The 16,648-nt window shown below is 46.3% G+C and overlaps 1 protein-coding gene across 1 annotated transcript in view; it reads left to right on the top strand.

The window, feature by feature from the left end:
• The window catches only part of PTS (6-pyruvoyltetrahydropterin synthase), a 681,414-nt gene that overhangs the window by 122,489 nt on the left and 542,277 nt on the right, over positions 1-16,648 (top strand). The window contains exon 10 of the transcript XR_015241350.1: positions 4,471-4,630. The gene's annotated coding sequence lies outside the window, so the exon portion shown is untranslated. The remainder of the gene's footprint in view (positions 1-4,470; positions 4,631-16,648) is intronic.

The raw sequence follows: 16,648 nt of genomic DNA, 5'->3' as shown, positions 1-16,648 counted from the left end.
GTTACAGAAGCCATCCTAGCAAATGAATCCAGCCAGGGTAAGCACTTTATGTGTGGTATCTTGTTGATAGGTGAAGGGAGTATTTTCGCCATGGAGGAGTTACTTAGTTTACTTAGGACCTAAGCAGGATTGAGGCATATGTAGTCTAATGTGTGGTCCCGGACTTGTTCTCAGGAGGACGTCTCCGAGCCCATTACTGGCAACCACCTTTACCCATTTTACCTGGATCTTGAGCCATAGCTATCTTATAATTTTCCATGAAAGTGTTTTTGTTGCTGGCTAGGTTCTGTCTGTGATGGTTGCACCTTGACAGGCCCTTTATTTAGCTCGTATTCTCTGTTCTCCTGCCCTCAGCTCTTTCCCTCGCTGCCTTGATCAACTTCCTTATGCATAACAAGCTCATGGTCATTGTTATGGGCTCAGTGTTTGTTCCCTCCTCCCCAGCTCACATGTTGAAATTCTAACTCCCAGAGTGATGGTATTAGGAGGTGGGGCCTTTGGGAGGTGATTACGTCACAAGTGTGGAGCCGTCATGAGTGAGGGTAGTATCCTTATAAAGGAGCCCCCAGGGATCTCTCTCACCAGCTTTCCTCCATGTGAGGACACAATCAGAAGCCTGCAGTCTGCACCCGAGAAGAGGGTCCTCACCAGAATCTGGCAGCACGGGCACCCTGATCTTAGACTTCCAGCCTCTAGAACTGTGAGACATAAAGCTTGTTGTTTAAGCAGCCCCCCCCCCCCATCTATGGTAGTTTGTTATAGCAGTCTGAACTAAGGCACCAACTGGGCACCAGTACTTGGTAAAGAACTGAATGTAAGCAGAATACGAAGATTGAGTAACTTCATTGGCCTTTTTATTTTATTTTATTTTTTTAATGTTTTTTAAAATTTATTTTGAGAGACAGAGACAGCACAGTGGAGGAGGGACAGAGAGAGAGGTAGCCTGACACGGGGCTCAATCCCACGAACCATGAGATCATGAGCCGAAATCAAGCGTTGGACACTCAACCGACTGAGCAACCCAGGTGCTCCCTTCATTGGCCTTTTTTTTTTTTTAAAGTGTATCTTATATTTTTCCCCACTTAAAAGTAATCTTTAGTGTAAGAAATTGAAAAAAGATTTGACAGAAGTAAAAAGAGAGAAAAATAATACTCATTCTGATTACATAAGGGTAACAGAGTAACAGGTGTAACTGAGCAAATGGTATAGGCAAACGACTTTAAAACTGTTGTTCAGGCCTATTTAAGCCTGCTCTCTGGCTAGCACTTTTCTGTTCCTTTGATAAAATCTAGGGTAGACTTCATGATTCTCTCTACCACTGCCAAATAATAAAAATCCTCTTGTAATTTTTAATCACAAATCAGACCTTTTCAGTAATCTAAATGTCGATTCTCTGTAATAGCAAAATTCAGGATTTAAAGTTTCTCTGTAACAGAGGCTGGCAGCTGTCCACTCAAATTCATTTCCCCTCATTTTCCATTATACTGTGTTCTGCTCACATGACTGACTAGCTGGACTACAATTCCCAGTCTCCCTTGCAGTCAGGAGTGGTCATAAGACTGGATTCTAGCCAATGGAATGTGAGTAGGAGAGATGCGTTTCACTTCCAGGTCTGCCCCTTAAAAACTTCCCAAGTGTGTTGCTCCATACTGTTTTCTCTTTCTAGTTAACTGTGATGGAAATGACCCCAGGGTGGTTGTTGGAAGCTATGTGTTAAGGATCACTGGCCAGGGTCCCTTAGCCAAGCCTCCTGCCTTTCCTACTACCCCAACCTGGAACTTTCCTATAATGTATTTAAAAAAATTTTTTTTTCAAATGTTTATTTATTTTTGAGAGAGAAACACAGAGTGCGTGTGGGGGAGGGGCAGAGAGAGGAGACACAGAATCTGAAGCAGATTCCAGGCTTTGAGCTGTCCACATGTTTGATGAAGGGCTCGAACTCACAAATTGTGAGATCATGACCTGAGCTGAAGTCTGATGTTTGACTGAGCCACCCAGGTGCCCCTCCTATAATGTTTTCTGAGCGAGAAATAAACCTCTGTTGTGTTGGATCACTAAATGTTTGGGTCTGTTTGTTACTGCAATCTAGTCTACTCTAACTAATACATTCTCCATGTCAGGTTCACTTCAGGCTAAAAGCCTGCAGTAGGAAAGGGGCATGGCTAGCTTTCTCTTTTCCTGCTTTGTGCCTTCTTTTCCTGCTCTCAACTCTGTTGACCACCTGTGGTTTCTGTCCCCTCGCTTGGAGCAGGAAAGATCTTATTTGACTGGAACAATCATTAGCTGTTTTTGTGCCCACAGAGTTTTGGCACATATTCAAAATTGATTCTTTCTCTTGTGGATTGCTTCCATGGGGTGTGCTAGATATTTCCTGTTTGTCTCTCCAGACCTAATTTCTTAACCCCCTGTAACCTGCTTTAGCGCCAGTAGGGTGACCTGTGTAGGTGGTCTCAAAGGGCTCCTGTATCTTTTAGCATCTGCTTGAGTTTGGCCAATGGGGAGTACTGTGAGGGGACTAGGGAGAGGCAGGAGAGAGAGGTAGGGGTGTTAATTTCCCGGTTCCCTCCTTGTGGAACCATCTGACTGCCTCTCTCTTTTGAAGGTCACAGTTCCTGTCAGTAAGTTCTCTGCGCACTCTGTGCTCTGTATGTGGAATCTGGTAACCACTCTTGCCCCTTTGCCTCATCAGGATGGTTAGGGTGCAGGCAGTTCTTAACTCCAGAGCACTGCACTTTTCCCCAAGATCTTCCTCCATGCTGCCCATACCTCCATGCATCATCTCTTTATTAAACTTTCCTCAAATTATCTAATTGGAGTGTCCCCTGTTCTCCTGCTAGACCATGACTGATAACAATGCGTTCCTTGTTTTTTTTTGTTTTTTGTTTTCAAAATTTTTTAGTGTTTATTCATTGTTTGAGAGAGAGATGGAGATAGAGCACAAGTGGGGGAGGGGCAGAAAGAGAGGGAGACACAGAATCTGAAGCAGGTTCCAGACTCTGAACTGTCAGCACAGAGCCTGACATGGGGCTTGAACCCATGAACTGGGAGATCATGACCTGAGCTGAAGTTGGATGCTTAACTGACTGAGCCACCCAGGCACCCCTACAGTGGGCTCTTTGAAGATGCCCCCACCTGAAGCATCAGACAGTGTGCACTTGCAGTGATGTGGGCAATGCACCTGCCATACTGCTGGCTTATGATTCTGTCCTCAGTGTGTGAGCATCCCTGGTCTGTCTACTCTGTTGGAGGTCACATGGCCTCTCCAAGGGCTTCCCTGGGACAGGAAATTGAAGTTCAGAGATGTTCTGTGATTCACCTGGAGCGTCCGGAGCTGGCCAGTGGTTGAGCCCACAGTCAAACTCAGCCCCAGTCACTATCAAAATTAATACTGTCCCCTCTGCCACATGTCTATGTGCATAACCAACCACCTTTTCCAAAGCAGTTCTGCAAACTTGTTCTCCCACCAGTGAACACATGAAATTATCCTAGTTTGGGTCTGACTAGAATTCTGCATGGATAAAAAAGTGAGTTGGTGGAGCCGGCCTTCGGCGAGCTCATTTTTCTGGCACGAAGACAAATGCCTGACAAGATGATCAAGAAATTACAGGAAGGAGATATAACAAGTAATTTCGGCCTGCATTCTGCTGTGCTTCTGCCAAACCAGATACCCAGTGGCTTAGTGGAAAACAAGGTGCTGGCAAGGGGCCCCCTCGGCAGGAAGGTGTGGGTCAGGTGGCCATGTTTGTGAACATTTCGGTTTGAGCGGAGACCGTCTGTGCTTCCATAAGTTGTCCGCTTCCTGGCCCCCACTGCCTCCAGACCCGAAAACATCTTACAACCCCCAGGGCATCTCTTGGCAAATACAGTACTGACACCACAGCACCTCAGCCTACCTTTGAGTACTGGAAGCAGGGTGGGAATGTGGCTCTTACTCTCTTGCCTCATACTCCTTCGAGGGCAGTTCTCTTGCAAAGTGGCATCAGGAGATGCTCCCCTAGGATGCTTTCCTTGACCCCGCCCATGGGCTGGGTGACTCTCCTAGGTTCTTTCATGATGGCCGGTACTTATAACCTCTGTTAGTTCAGCAGGTGTTCATTCAACACTGACTACGTGGCTAGCCCTGTTCTAGGACCTTGTTCTGAAATCTAGACCCTCACAGCTCTTGGAGCACTGTTTTGTAACTGTCTACTCCACAGACACCAGGTAGATCACTGACTTTAAGAAGGAAATATTCATATTTTTAGCTTGGTTAGAGTTCTACATGAATTCTGAGAGGCTGCCTCTTATTATTTTAAATTATCATTATTTAAAAAAAATCTTTGAAGCCTCATTCATTGTACGTTGCCAGTGAATATTACGTATTCAATATATGATTGCTGAATCACTGAGCAGGTATACTTTGGTATTGACTATTGGAGAAGCTGGGGCTTTGGGTTCCTTGATAGTCTTTTTTTTTTTTCTTTTTGCAAGGGAGGAAACAAGCCCATGAAGTGCTGTTCAGTGACACCTCCAAGGCTGTGGGCAGAGTCCAGATTGGAACCGAGTCCTGGAGTACCCACACCTCTTTCCTTCATTCTCCTTGCTGTTCCTGTGCTATCTCACCCTGGTGAGGCCAACATAACCACAGGAGGTGGGTATGAATTAAGAGAGTCTGCTTCTCAATTCTGCAAAGCCGGGGCAATCGCCATTATCTCTGAATGTTCCAGATGAGGACACTGAGATCCGGAGGACTGTGATAGCCCAAGGCCACACACGGTAGCGGTAGGAAACTAAGTCTGTTGCCTTTTGGCCACACAATGCTGTTAAATCGATTGTGTGGTTGAAATTTAAAAAAAAAATGTTTATTTATTTTTGAGAGAGAGACAGAGCATGACCAGGGGAGGGGCAGAAAGAGAGGGAGACATAGAATCTGAAGCAGGCTCCAGGCTCTGAGTTGTCAGCACAGAGCCTAACGTGGGGCTTGAATCCACAAACTGTGAGATCATGACCTGAGCTGAAGTCGGATGCTTAACCTTAACCAACTGAGCCACCCAGGCACCCCGTCAGTGGTGTGGTTTAATGGGGTCCAACCCTGGAAGGGTTTGCGGTCTCAGTACCTATAAAGTACTGACATTCATGTGCTAATGGTTGGTGAGCAGTCATGCCACACGGATGGGTGTCTGGGAAAGTACTGTGTGTCCTTCCCCTCCTCAGCCCTCCCAGCCTCCTGGCTTAGGCTGGGCCCGTAACAGGGGCTCCATGACTGTATATGGGAACGAATGATGGTTTGCCTCAGGAATCTTAGAACGATGCAGAACACCATTAACAGTAACGTGTCTAACACTTCAGAGTTCCCTAAGTGCTTCCACATACATTATCTCATTTCAAGTACCTACCTGCATTTGAAATTGTTACAGGGTGTAAGCATATAATTAAAATATCAATTAAGCCAGGTTCTGAAATACATCAGACTGTGCTAGAACATGAATTAAAAGCAAAAACAAAAACAGAAACAATGACAACTCATCAATCTAGGACTAATTCCCCGGGTGTGACCCACAACTCACCTCCCCTCAACCCCAGTTTTGCTCCAATGGCATCATCGTACTCAGTGGACCTGCCTTGTTGGTTCTCCCTGATTTTGCTCTTATTGTGCCCTCTGTCAGGAATTCTCCTGCCTAATTTGTCTGGGAAACAAAGTCTTCTTTAATCTTTAAAGCCCTGGTTATATATCTCCAATTTTGTTACGGTTTTCTTAACACCTTCTTTTGCCCCCTTCACTCCTAATTACGTCGAATTAGCTGCTTCCACAGACTGTGTTATGTCACATCTTATACTGTATTGCAATGATGAACTTTTGTTCCTCCTCCTTCATCAGGCTGAGCATCTTGAGGGCAGAGCTGTTTTATTTCCTCTAGTGTCTGGGACCCTGTAGGTGTTGGATATATGTCTGTTACATGAATGAAGAGATATACCTGGGGCATTTGGTGACCAGGTGAAAACCCTGGTGGGTTGGCATTTATTCAGCCTGTTGTTCTCTGCATGCCTTAGACCAACACCAAACAGGTCGGGTTTCCTGGGGGTGAGGCCATCACTGAGGACCGAGTTACTCTTTCAGTGCAGCCCCATTTCTGTAGGAAGCAACTTGCCAGCTAAAGAATAAATCTCAAGTTTTACAACTTGTTTATTTTCTAACCAGACTTCTCATTAAAATGTAACAAAACTAAACGAAACACCCACAACAATCCATTCTCTTTCACAAACAATAAAATACCCAGGAAGGATTATGGAATATTTGGCTTCTCTGAATGTATCTGGCAATATGTCCTGTGTTGCTTTTCCCAAAAAATAATTGCCTCTGTAGACAGTAGATAAGGCATGTGTGGTGTGCGTGCATGCATGTAGGAGCACGCGCACACACACACACACACACACACACACACACACACACACTGATGACATGGTGTAGTTGAAGGTTAAGTAGACTGAGATTCAAATCAAATCCAGCTCAACTGTTCACCAGCTGTGTGATCTAGGGTTTCCGTATAATAGGGACGGCAGGACCTATATTGTAAGGTTGTTGTGAGGGTCCAAAGGGAGCAGAGGAACCAGAGAAGTTCACAACCCTCAGAAACTCTCTCCCAAAGACAAATTGGGGTATGAGGATGGCCTGCTAATCCTGGAAAGCTCTCCATCCCCTGGAGCCTTACACACACACATTGTCCCGTAAGCAACCCCTGGAGCCTTACGTACACATGTTGTCCCATTTTGGGGGGCATTTGATAGTATTGCCTATCATCATTTATCTTTTCCTGCACACCCATATATCTCCCTAACTGCACTGGAACCACCTCAAGGGCCAGCTCAAACACTTCTTTCTGTCTGGCAGAAGAGATGCTTCCTAGGTGGGCTGGCCACGTGGGCCATGGTTCCATGGGAAAGACCTGGGGAGATCTGAATCTCCATATGAGTCTTCTCTGCCCTGCTTCTAGGTCTCAGTTCAGACTTACTGCTGGGCTGGTTGAGGGTTCTGACACTGATAGATTATTTCAGAAGCTACTCTTCAGCCGTTCCTTCTGGTCAGAAGTTTGAGGATGGGTAGCACAATGGGACAGAGATCATGGACTCCATGATGTGAACTCAACACCAGTGAGCTACAATCCTCTGTGTCCTGTTCATAAAAATAGGAACACTAAAACATCCCTCACAGGCCTGCTTCTAGGATGAAATGATAGGGCAGTGGAACCATTGAGTGCAGGGCCTGGCACACAGTAAGGTTCTCACTAGGGTTTTTCTTGTTAATACCACAATCCTTTACTTTTAAGGTACCATTGATTATGAGATGCACTACAGATAACAGCTTTTCAGGGAAAACTTGAGTGCAGATTACCAGTTAAATTCATACATCTCAATCTCAGACGCATTAAAAGTGCACAACTGGGGCGCCTGGGTGGCTTAGTAGGTTAAGCACCTGAGTTCGGCTCAGATCATAATCTCATAGTTTGTGAACTCGAGCCCTACGTTGGGCTCTGTGCTGACAGCTCTGTCTTCCTCTCTCCCTGCCCCTCCCCTGCTCATGCTCTGTGTCTCTCTGTCTCTCAAAAATACATAAACATTGAAATAAAATTTATTTTAAAAAAGGCGCACAACTGAGCCATGAATTGTCTTTGCACTAGTCACAGGGACGAACAGCTGAGGAAGAGAAGTACATGAGATAAGAAGCAAAAACGACTGATGCAATTAGATGACATCCTCAATGATCAGCCCGATACAAACACGATGCTGGTAAATCCGAAAGATTGCACTGCAGACTCTCCCAGGCCTGGAACGGAGAGCGTCAGGGACACAGCCCTTGGCTCTCCTTTTGTCGGCATCTCTTAAGCATCTCTTGGGTGGATCCACTGGGTTCTACATGTGGTTTAGGCTTTCTGGACTGAAGCCTGATGGAGGCCGGGTACCGGCCTTGGTATCTGCTCCACCATCAGGTGGGGTCAGCCTTCAGCTGGTATCTGACAGACCTCCACTGCTTGGCTTTTCCATTGATCTTGGAGCTTCTTTGCTCCCCTCAGAGTTGGGAAGGGTGGTACAGCTTCTGTCAGAGCTCCCCCTTTTCTCTGCATTGGCTTAGTTCATAGGACTATGCTTGTGCTTTATTTCCCTCCCATGTTCATTGTATCCACTAGGACCTAGTCAGAAACCATACTAGGTTTATCAAATGGAGGGGATTTATTGTGGACTATTGGATGCATAGGTGTTGGGAGGCTGGAGCAACAAAAGTGAGATTGTGAGGTGACTCAGAGCTAATTAACTGCTGGAAGAAGCTACCACAGCTAGGGCTGGGGGAACAAAGGGCAGGAGGGGGTGTTACCAGGATCTGGGAACACAGAGGAGGGTTTGTAGCCACAGGAGGAGCTGCCACAGAGGAGGAGCTGTTACAGCTAGAGTTGGAATGATGGAAATAACATAGCACTTTAGAGACATCACCAAAAAAAAAAAAAAAATAGACAGAGGGAGAGAGAGAGAGAGGGAGGAAGAACAGTGGCTTCTCCTTTCCTCTTGCACCCAATATCTTTTATTGAGAAACTTCTGAGCAAGTCAACTGGCAAAGGCACTAAAGCATTATAGAGGAGTATACAGAGAGTGGGCTTGGAGCAGAGGGACAGAGGCAAACAGCACATTTGGGCAGTTAACAAATATTTTTAAAGTACTTCCCAAATGCTAGGCACAGTTGTGGTGCTGGGGAGCCAGCAGTGGACAAAAGAGAAAAGTCCCTACCCTATTAGAGCTCACATGGCAGTTGAGAAAAACAGTGAATAAACATAAAAAAAAGTAAAGTATATAGTATCTCAGATGGTGGTTAAAGTTCTAGAGAACGGGGTGCCTGGGTGGCGCAGTCGGTTAAGCGTCCGACTTCAGCCAGGTCACGATCTCGCGGTCCGTGAGTTCGAGCCCCGCGTCGGGCTCTGGGCTGATGGCTCAGAGTCTGGAGCCTGTTTCCGATTCTGTGTCTCCCTCTCTCTCTGCCCCTCCCCCGTTCATGCTCTGTCTCTCTCTGTCCCAAAAATAAATAAACGTTGAAAAAAAAATTAAAAAAAAAAAAATAAAGTTCTAGAGAACAATTAAACAGGGAAAGGGTAGGGATTGGGGAGAGTGGGTAGGTTGGGAGGAAAAGTTTCACTGGGAAGGGGTATTTCAGTGAAAGAAGTGAGAGAATGAGCCCTGACACTTCTTGAGGGAAGAGCTGTGTAGGCAGCAACACAGTAGATGCAAAGGCCCTGGGGCCTGCCACATTCAAGAAACAATAAAGAGACCAGAGCAGAGTGTGCAAGAGGAAAAGTAATAGGAAATGGAGCCAGGGAGACATGGTTGCTGAAAGCAGTTTGGGCTCCAGAAGGAAGAAATAGACTCTTTAGAATAAGCAGGCCACCTAAAAATCTTTACACAGGTTTTTATCAGACCCTGGTCTCCTTCTGACTTCAGGCCTGGGTTATTTGTACTGGCCTCCCTCCTACCTTTTATAGGCTCTGAAGAGAGATAAAAAGGGTGGGACTTGAGGACAGACCCTGCAGGGCCTGAAAGCCATTGTAGTGGCCTTTATGGTAAGTGATGTAGAAAGCCATTCTCATCTTCCGTTCTTCTTAGTATCCACTTCTGCCTCCTCACTCCGCATAGGGACTGGAGGTCCACCTTAAGCCCCAGCTCAGTAACTGGGATTCTCTGTCCTCTGGTCCCATTGTCTTCTAGACCGTGGGCTTCCTGTCAGCATAGCCCTGTCTATTTTAAGTATCTCTGTATGTCTAGTAGGGGCTTAGGAAATACCTGTTGGATGAATGAATGGTTAAGAAGATTCTCATATTTCACATTTGTCACAAGCATTGTGACAAGTTGACTCAGTCGACCTAATCAGACCCATTGTGAATTGGGTGCAGAGAATCAGTCCAGCTAGTGAGTTGGAGTCAGCTTGGAATTGGAGTTGCATGATTGAGTTTTTTAACTAGCTGCATGCAGTGTGTGAGTGATAGTCTCAGTGTCCACAAAAACTTTGGGGCCAACTTTGGACACAGGAGGTGTATCTACCTCACTGCTTTCTGGTAATGACAGAGGTTTTTTCCCCCCTTCTTTTTATTAGTGATAAAGGTTTTGTTGGAGATAATTGTATTTTTAGCAGCACAGTTAATGAACTAGCTAAGCATCAATAGATGGAATCATAAAACCATTAAACACCAAGAGCAATAATGGGAAGCTGTGTCTGGTGGTAATGAAATTAAGTGTCTTTATGAGGTCACTTTATTCCTTTTCTCCTCAGCGCTCTTGCCCTCCTGAGTACATGGTGAGTGCCGCTCCTAATTGCTGTTTCACTAAAATGCACAATGCTATCCATTTTGTGTTTTAATTCAATGTATTTCTAGGGCCTTCAGGATCATTAAACCGTCCACCAAGAGAGTGCAGTAGAAGTGGTTATGAAAGCTTCTGGAAGTGGCCCAGGAGTGTCAGAGAGTAAAGACAGCAGAAAAGGTTGAGAAAGAATAAAAAAGACCTGCTGGACTTAGTACTGAGCCCAAACTGATGATGTCGGTGCTCAAGGTTGAGCTCATTCAGGTCTTTGGTACAACTTCTGCAGACAGGACAGGATTGGGGTCTATGGTTATATTTGTCCTTGAACCACAGTTTTTCAGCTTGGGAATACATTCATATGCATAATTTCCTTTGAGCATCAGGACAACCGCCTATGATAGTTTTTTTTTTTTTTTTAACATTCATTTACTTTTGAGAGAGAGAGACACACACAGACCACAAGTGGGGGAGGAGCAGAGAGAGAGAGGGAGACACAGAATCCAAAGCAGGCTGTCAGCATAGAGCCTGAGGTGGGGCTTGAACCTACGAACTGTGAGATCATGACCTGAGCCGAAGTCAGATGCTTAACTGACTGAGCCACCCAGGTGTCCTGATAAATTTTTTTTCCCACTTTTCAGATGAGGAAACTGAGGCTCATGGAGTTTTAAGAGACATGACCCAGGTACCACTGCTAATCAGGGGCCAAAGCTTCTGTTCTCTCTCTTATACCAGGAAACTTCATGGGTGTTGAGCCAAATCACTTCCCAGTGATTTTAAACTTGCCCATCCAAGGTCACAGAATCATTACTTCATTCAATAATTCGAGAAATATTGGTTGGTATCTCCCATATGCTGGGAGTGTAATAATGAGCAAAGCAGACCCTTCCCCTGTCCTGATAGAACGTAGATGTAGCTGGGAAGGGTTAAGTAAGCAGCATCATGCAGTGGCTGGGTGATATGATAGAGAAGACACCACGATGGGGAGACTGGCAGCAGGAGGAGAAATCTGCAGGATGAGAAGCCTTCTGGAGGAAGTGAGGTTTCAATCCGAGGCCTGAAGCATGGAAGTTAGAGAAAGATGAAGGGAAGAGTATACAACGGTGGGGCTGAAGTGTAGGAGGGAGTGGTGGCTGAATGGCAGTATTTATTGAGGTGACAGCATCAACTGATAGGACCAAGGAACTGATTTCATGTGCAGGCTGAAGGGGAAGGAGGAATTAGGAATGCCTTCTATTTACTGAGACAGGGAGCACTGTGTGAGGAGCCCAAGAGAGAAGGTGGGATAAGATGGTAATTACTGGGCATGTGCCACTCCTATAAAAATGAGCCCTAAAAGGCCGTTCAGCCTGCCAGGACTCATGGTATCTCAGGGCTAAGAAGTGAATTAAATCCTTGCTATAGACGTGGTGTTAATTCTTTCCTCGATGCCACCCACAAACCCCGTGTACACTGTTTACACCCTGCTGAGGAGTTGAAAGGACAGAATGAAGCCTCAAAATGGTAAAAACCAGCTGGAATGATAAGACTAAGTTTGATGGAATTTAATAGGGTCAAACGTAAATGACACACCCCTTAAGTGTACAGAATCAATTGTTCATGATAAAAAGAAAAAACAACAAATGGAGTCACTTGTGCTAAGTCCCACATCCGCAAACCAAGGCTTAGCCCCCAGACGAAGTGGAGTTTCAGCATCTCCCAGAAACGTGACCTTTGACCACTCAAGCTGGAATCACCTGGTCAGCACCAGTGAGGTCATCTCCCTGATAACCTCCACCTTTACCCAAAGGAAGGTGACCTTGCCAGAAACAATCCACTCTTCGTCTTGACCCCTTTCTGCCTATGGAAGCCTTTTATTTTAAACAGCTCTTTAGAGCTCTTTTATGCTTCCTAGATGGCATATTCATAAATCATTGAATAAAGGCAATTAGATCTTCAAATTTACTCAGTTGAACTTTGTTTTTTAACGATGTAAAGATTGAACACCTGACTTGATAGCCGCTCATGTCAACAGAGCCTAATAGAGTCAGCCGTGGAGTGTGCACAGGCCTACCGTGTCATACAGCTGCCTTTCTCCCGCTTCTAATGCCCGTGAAAGCGGTTATCTGAGCAGAACCGAGAAGAACCGATAAGGACAGAGACCAGTTCAGGGAGATGTCTGACAAGGCCTGAGTTTCAGGGGGCTGCTTAGAGCATGGTCCAGGCATACCTCCAACAAACGCCTGGAAAAACCAGAAGCAAGGGACACAATTCTCAACTGACCAGGGAGCCTCTGAGAGAGGGATTTGTCTGGGCTAGAAACAGAAGGAATGGTGGACCAAGGAAATGAAAAAGGGCAGAGGAGCCCAGAAAAGCTGATTGTCACGTTAATTTGTTTCAATCATGTGTGAACTGATTACCTATATGCTTAGCCCTCTGCTGTGGAAAATGCCATAAAACGACAGCCACAGTATATTCGGTGCTAATAAGTCTGGCTCAGACGGCAGGTGCTAGGCAGGTGCTAGGCAGAGGACGGTGAGGTCTGTCAGGGCTGGGGGTCAAGAAAGACGTTCTTGGACAGCTGGGGGCCAAGGAAGATGTCACTGGCAAGGCATGAGTTGGGGGAAGTGAGAAAGCTGCTGACTGCAGTCTTGGGAAGCAGGTGGGTAGGTAAGGGTGAGGCCAGAGTTTGGCATGCCCCATGGGCCCGACAGACAAGGAGCTGAGATGTGATGGAGCTCAGTGGAGTGAGCTCTTACCTGTAGGGTGCAGGGTTCACAGAAGAGTGGTCTGGCCTGTGAAGCTGAATTGCAGGAAACCAGAATCTGTGACTTTCTTCCCCATTGCTTCTCTCCTTATAGTGCGTGCCCTAGGTGGCTGACTACCCTGGCTGTGCTGAGCATCTATAGCAGACATGAGTACCCACACAGCAGTAACCAGGAAAGCTGCAGGGAAAATGTCTGGGAGAGAAACCCCAGTGCCCTTTGATGGGAAATCAAGTAAGTGAAAGTGAGATGCGAAGGAGCTTTGTAGGTTGCAGAGTGTAAGAGATTCCTTTCCTTCCTCCTTTTCTTCCTTCTTCTCTTCCTTGCTCTTCTCTCCCTTCTCCATCTGTTGGGCAGTGGCTTCCTAGAGGCACAGAAAGATGGTTCTGCTCCCACAATTCATAGTGGAGAGGGGAGGTCAGACGCACAAGTAAGTGACATTATTTCTTTGATTTTAAGATGCACTCTCAATACAATAAGACATTTGAGACAAATAAAATCAGAAACAGTACCACATTAAATGTACGCATGGTTTGCAAAACATCCTTTTTTTGGAAACACACAAGTGTGAAAAAAAAGGTGTGTTTTAAAATTGAGTGCTGTGGGCAAAGTGGTCATTATCACAATAGGAGTGGGTTCAGTGACCTGTCAGAACATAAAACTGCGGGGGCGGGGGAGGGGATGTCTCTGTGTTAGAAGTGGTAGTTAGATCATTGTCATAATGGTGGGGGGAGGCACTAGGCGCCCCTGGGACCCACTGAAGGAAGCTCTTAATGCTGCCCGGGGACACCAGGTAAGGTTTCAGTGGGAGGTGGTGTTGGAAGGCCACCTTCTAGGTGAACGGTGGTGGACAAGCATGGCTAAAGAGTCCAGAGGAGGGGGGTCCCTGCAGGGGAGCAGCTCTGGCAGAGGCAGGAGGCAAAGGAGAGTACTGTGCATTCTCAGAGCAATTGCTGGTCATCATGGTGATTGTTATTAGCACTGGAGGAAACGAGGGGGCCTTCAGTCTGGAGGTGGCTGGCCACATCTCATCACAAAGATAACAGGGAAGGAGAGGCAGGCTTTGCAGGGCAACAGAAGGTTCATCTCTGCTGAATTTGCCCATATCTTGGAAAGTTTCTGTTTGCTATTTACGTAAGTCCTCAATCGATTACCTGATGCAAACATGATGGGTTCTCAAATAGTTAGAAAATACAACAGATTTCAGTCAATAGATTCAGAATTCTTCATTGAATCTGCTTGCTTATTCCCTTCAACCTTTTCTCCAGGGGAAGTATGCCCTTTAGAAGTGATTGATTGTGTTGCCCCTGGGCACTTGCACCTCTTACAGGTTTGTTTTTTTTCTCTCTCTCTCTCTCTCTGTCTCCCTCTCTCTCTGTCTTTCTCTTCTTCCCCATGGTTGTCAAAGCTGCATAAGCTGCAACATCAGGCAGGCATCAAGGAATATATTTTTTGTTCAGATGTGTGTGTGCATGTGAGGCTGTCTCTGAATTGCATCCTCATAGAGTAACCTTTGGGTGTTCGCATGATGAGGATGCTATTAGCAGGAAATTCATTTTTTCTTGGTCCCAGGACAGGGAGAAAGCTACCACAGTGTTGAAAGGAAGCCCAGTCAACAGTAAGCAGGAAGGCCTGGTAAAAGAGATGGACAGTACTGGATTAATTAGGACATTCTCCTGGGCTATGTCTCTTTATGCTCCTGGGGGGATGGATATTCTCTTGGGGCAGAGAAGCCCCCCTCTGGTCCTTTCTGCACTCACTTATTAGCTCAGCCCATCCTGGGCCTGGGGGAGAGAATCTCCTGGCTGCCCCTCCCCCCCCTCCCCCCCCCCCCCCCCCCCCTTAATGCTCTTTCTCAGCTCTGGGAGGCCCATGGGCTGTCAGAGTAACCACTGGGATGGAAAGGCACCCACCGGGAGCCACCGCCCTGGCTCCTCCTGCTGGTTCTGCCGCTGGAGCCTCTTTGGATCATGTTTGCTCATCTGTGAAATCAGGCCGTTTACTAGTTAATCTCTAAGGTTGTGCCTCAGCTCTATGACAGTAATTCAGACAAGAATAGACACCGTTGTTGCTGAATGTTTATACTGTGTGCCAGGCATTCTGCTGAGAGCTTACCTCATTTAATCTGCATGGCAACTCTGTGTGGTTCATATTCTTATTATCTCATTTTACAAATGAGGAACCGAGGCTCCGAGATATTGGCTGCTTAGTCCTGGGGAATGTAAGTGGAAAGTGGCAAAACCGGAGTGAGCCCATGTCTCTGATTCTGCAACCCACATGTTTGATTCATTTTCTTAGTCAAGCTGCTATAACAAAACCCACTGACTCCATGGCTTAAACAACAAACATCTGTTTCTCTCAGCTGGGAGGCTGGAAGCCCAAGATCAAGATGTCTGCAGATTCCGTGCCTGCTGAGATCTCTCTTCCCGGTTTACAGATGGCTGCCTTCTTGCTGTGTCTTCCCACAGCACACAGAGAGAGAGAGGGAGAGAGGGAGGGAGCAAGAGTTCTAGTCTCTTCCTCTTCTTATAAGGACATTAATCCCATGATAAGGATCCTACCCTGATGAACTCCTGTAAACCTAGTCATGTCCCAAGGTCCTAATACCACTGCCTCGTGAAGTTAGGGCTTCAACATATGGGTTTCATAGGAACACAAACATTCAGCCCATAATAGATGTTATGCATCTTGCCTCCTTCCATGATTTGGAGAGAGTGTGAGTGAGGCTTGAGTCACCCTTAGGAGCAATAGGAGGGCCTCTGCTCCCCACCTCCAGCACGGCACAGAGAGGGAGTAGTCAGGTGTAAAGTCGCTTTGCCTGAGAGCAGGACTCTGGGAGCTGGTGAACAGGGATCCTGCGTAATGTTTATGAAGGCAGACACTCGGAGACAAGCTACTTCCCAGGAGTATCTGTGACCATCTGTGAACATCCATCCATTTGTTCCACAAATATCTTTTGAATACCTACACTCTTTCAGCGACTGGGAATCCAGTGGTGAACAAGACAGGGAGCTTACCTTTTAGTAGGGAAAAAAGGCATCAGCTAATAATACAAATGAATAGGTAATTTAAAATCATGTTAAATACTAGGAAAGACTATACAGAGTGCTATGAGGATACTCCTGAGGGCCAGATTTGGTCCTGGTGGAAGATGTGGTCGTCACAGTTCTTCCTGAAGAAGTGGTTGCTGAGCAGAGCTCTTGGGGATCTGAAGGCTTTAAGTAGACACAACAGGGGTGGGGGGTGGGGGTGCTACGTGGCTGCAGCTGTGGGGGACAGGGGTGAGGGGTACAGAGGGCCAATTTCTGTAGGGCTTTGCAGGTAACTTAAGTAGTTTGCACTTTATTCCAAGTTCAGTAGAAAAACCATTGCAAGATTTTAAACAGGAAAGTGATGTGAACTGTTCTACATTAAAACAGTCACTTGGCTGTGTTTCGAAGAGGCCCTGGTGGGAGCAGGAAAACCAGCTGGAGGACTGTGCCCATCAGTTGTGTCGACTGAACAGCTAGTGGTGGCTGGGCTTGAGTTGGCAGTGGAAATGGAAAGAATGGGAACTAATGGGAGCTATTTAGGAGGTAAAATCAGCAACATCG

The sequence above is a fragment of the Puma concolor genome, chromosome D1 (genome assembly GCF_028749965.1).
Source record: "Puma concolor isolate L17-30 chromosome D1, mPumCon1.1.hap2, whole genome shotgun sequence".
Lineage (NCBI taxonomy): Eukaryota > Metazoa > Chordata > Mammalia > Carnivora > Felidae > Puma > Puma concolor.
Note: the sequence above shows the minus strand (reverse complement) of the source record. Positions and strands in the feature narration are given on the sequence as shown.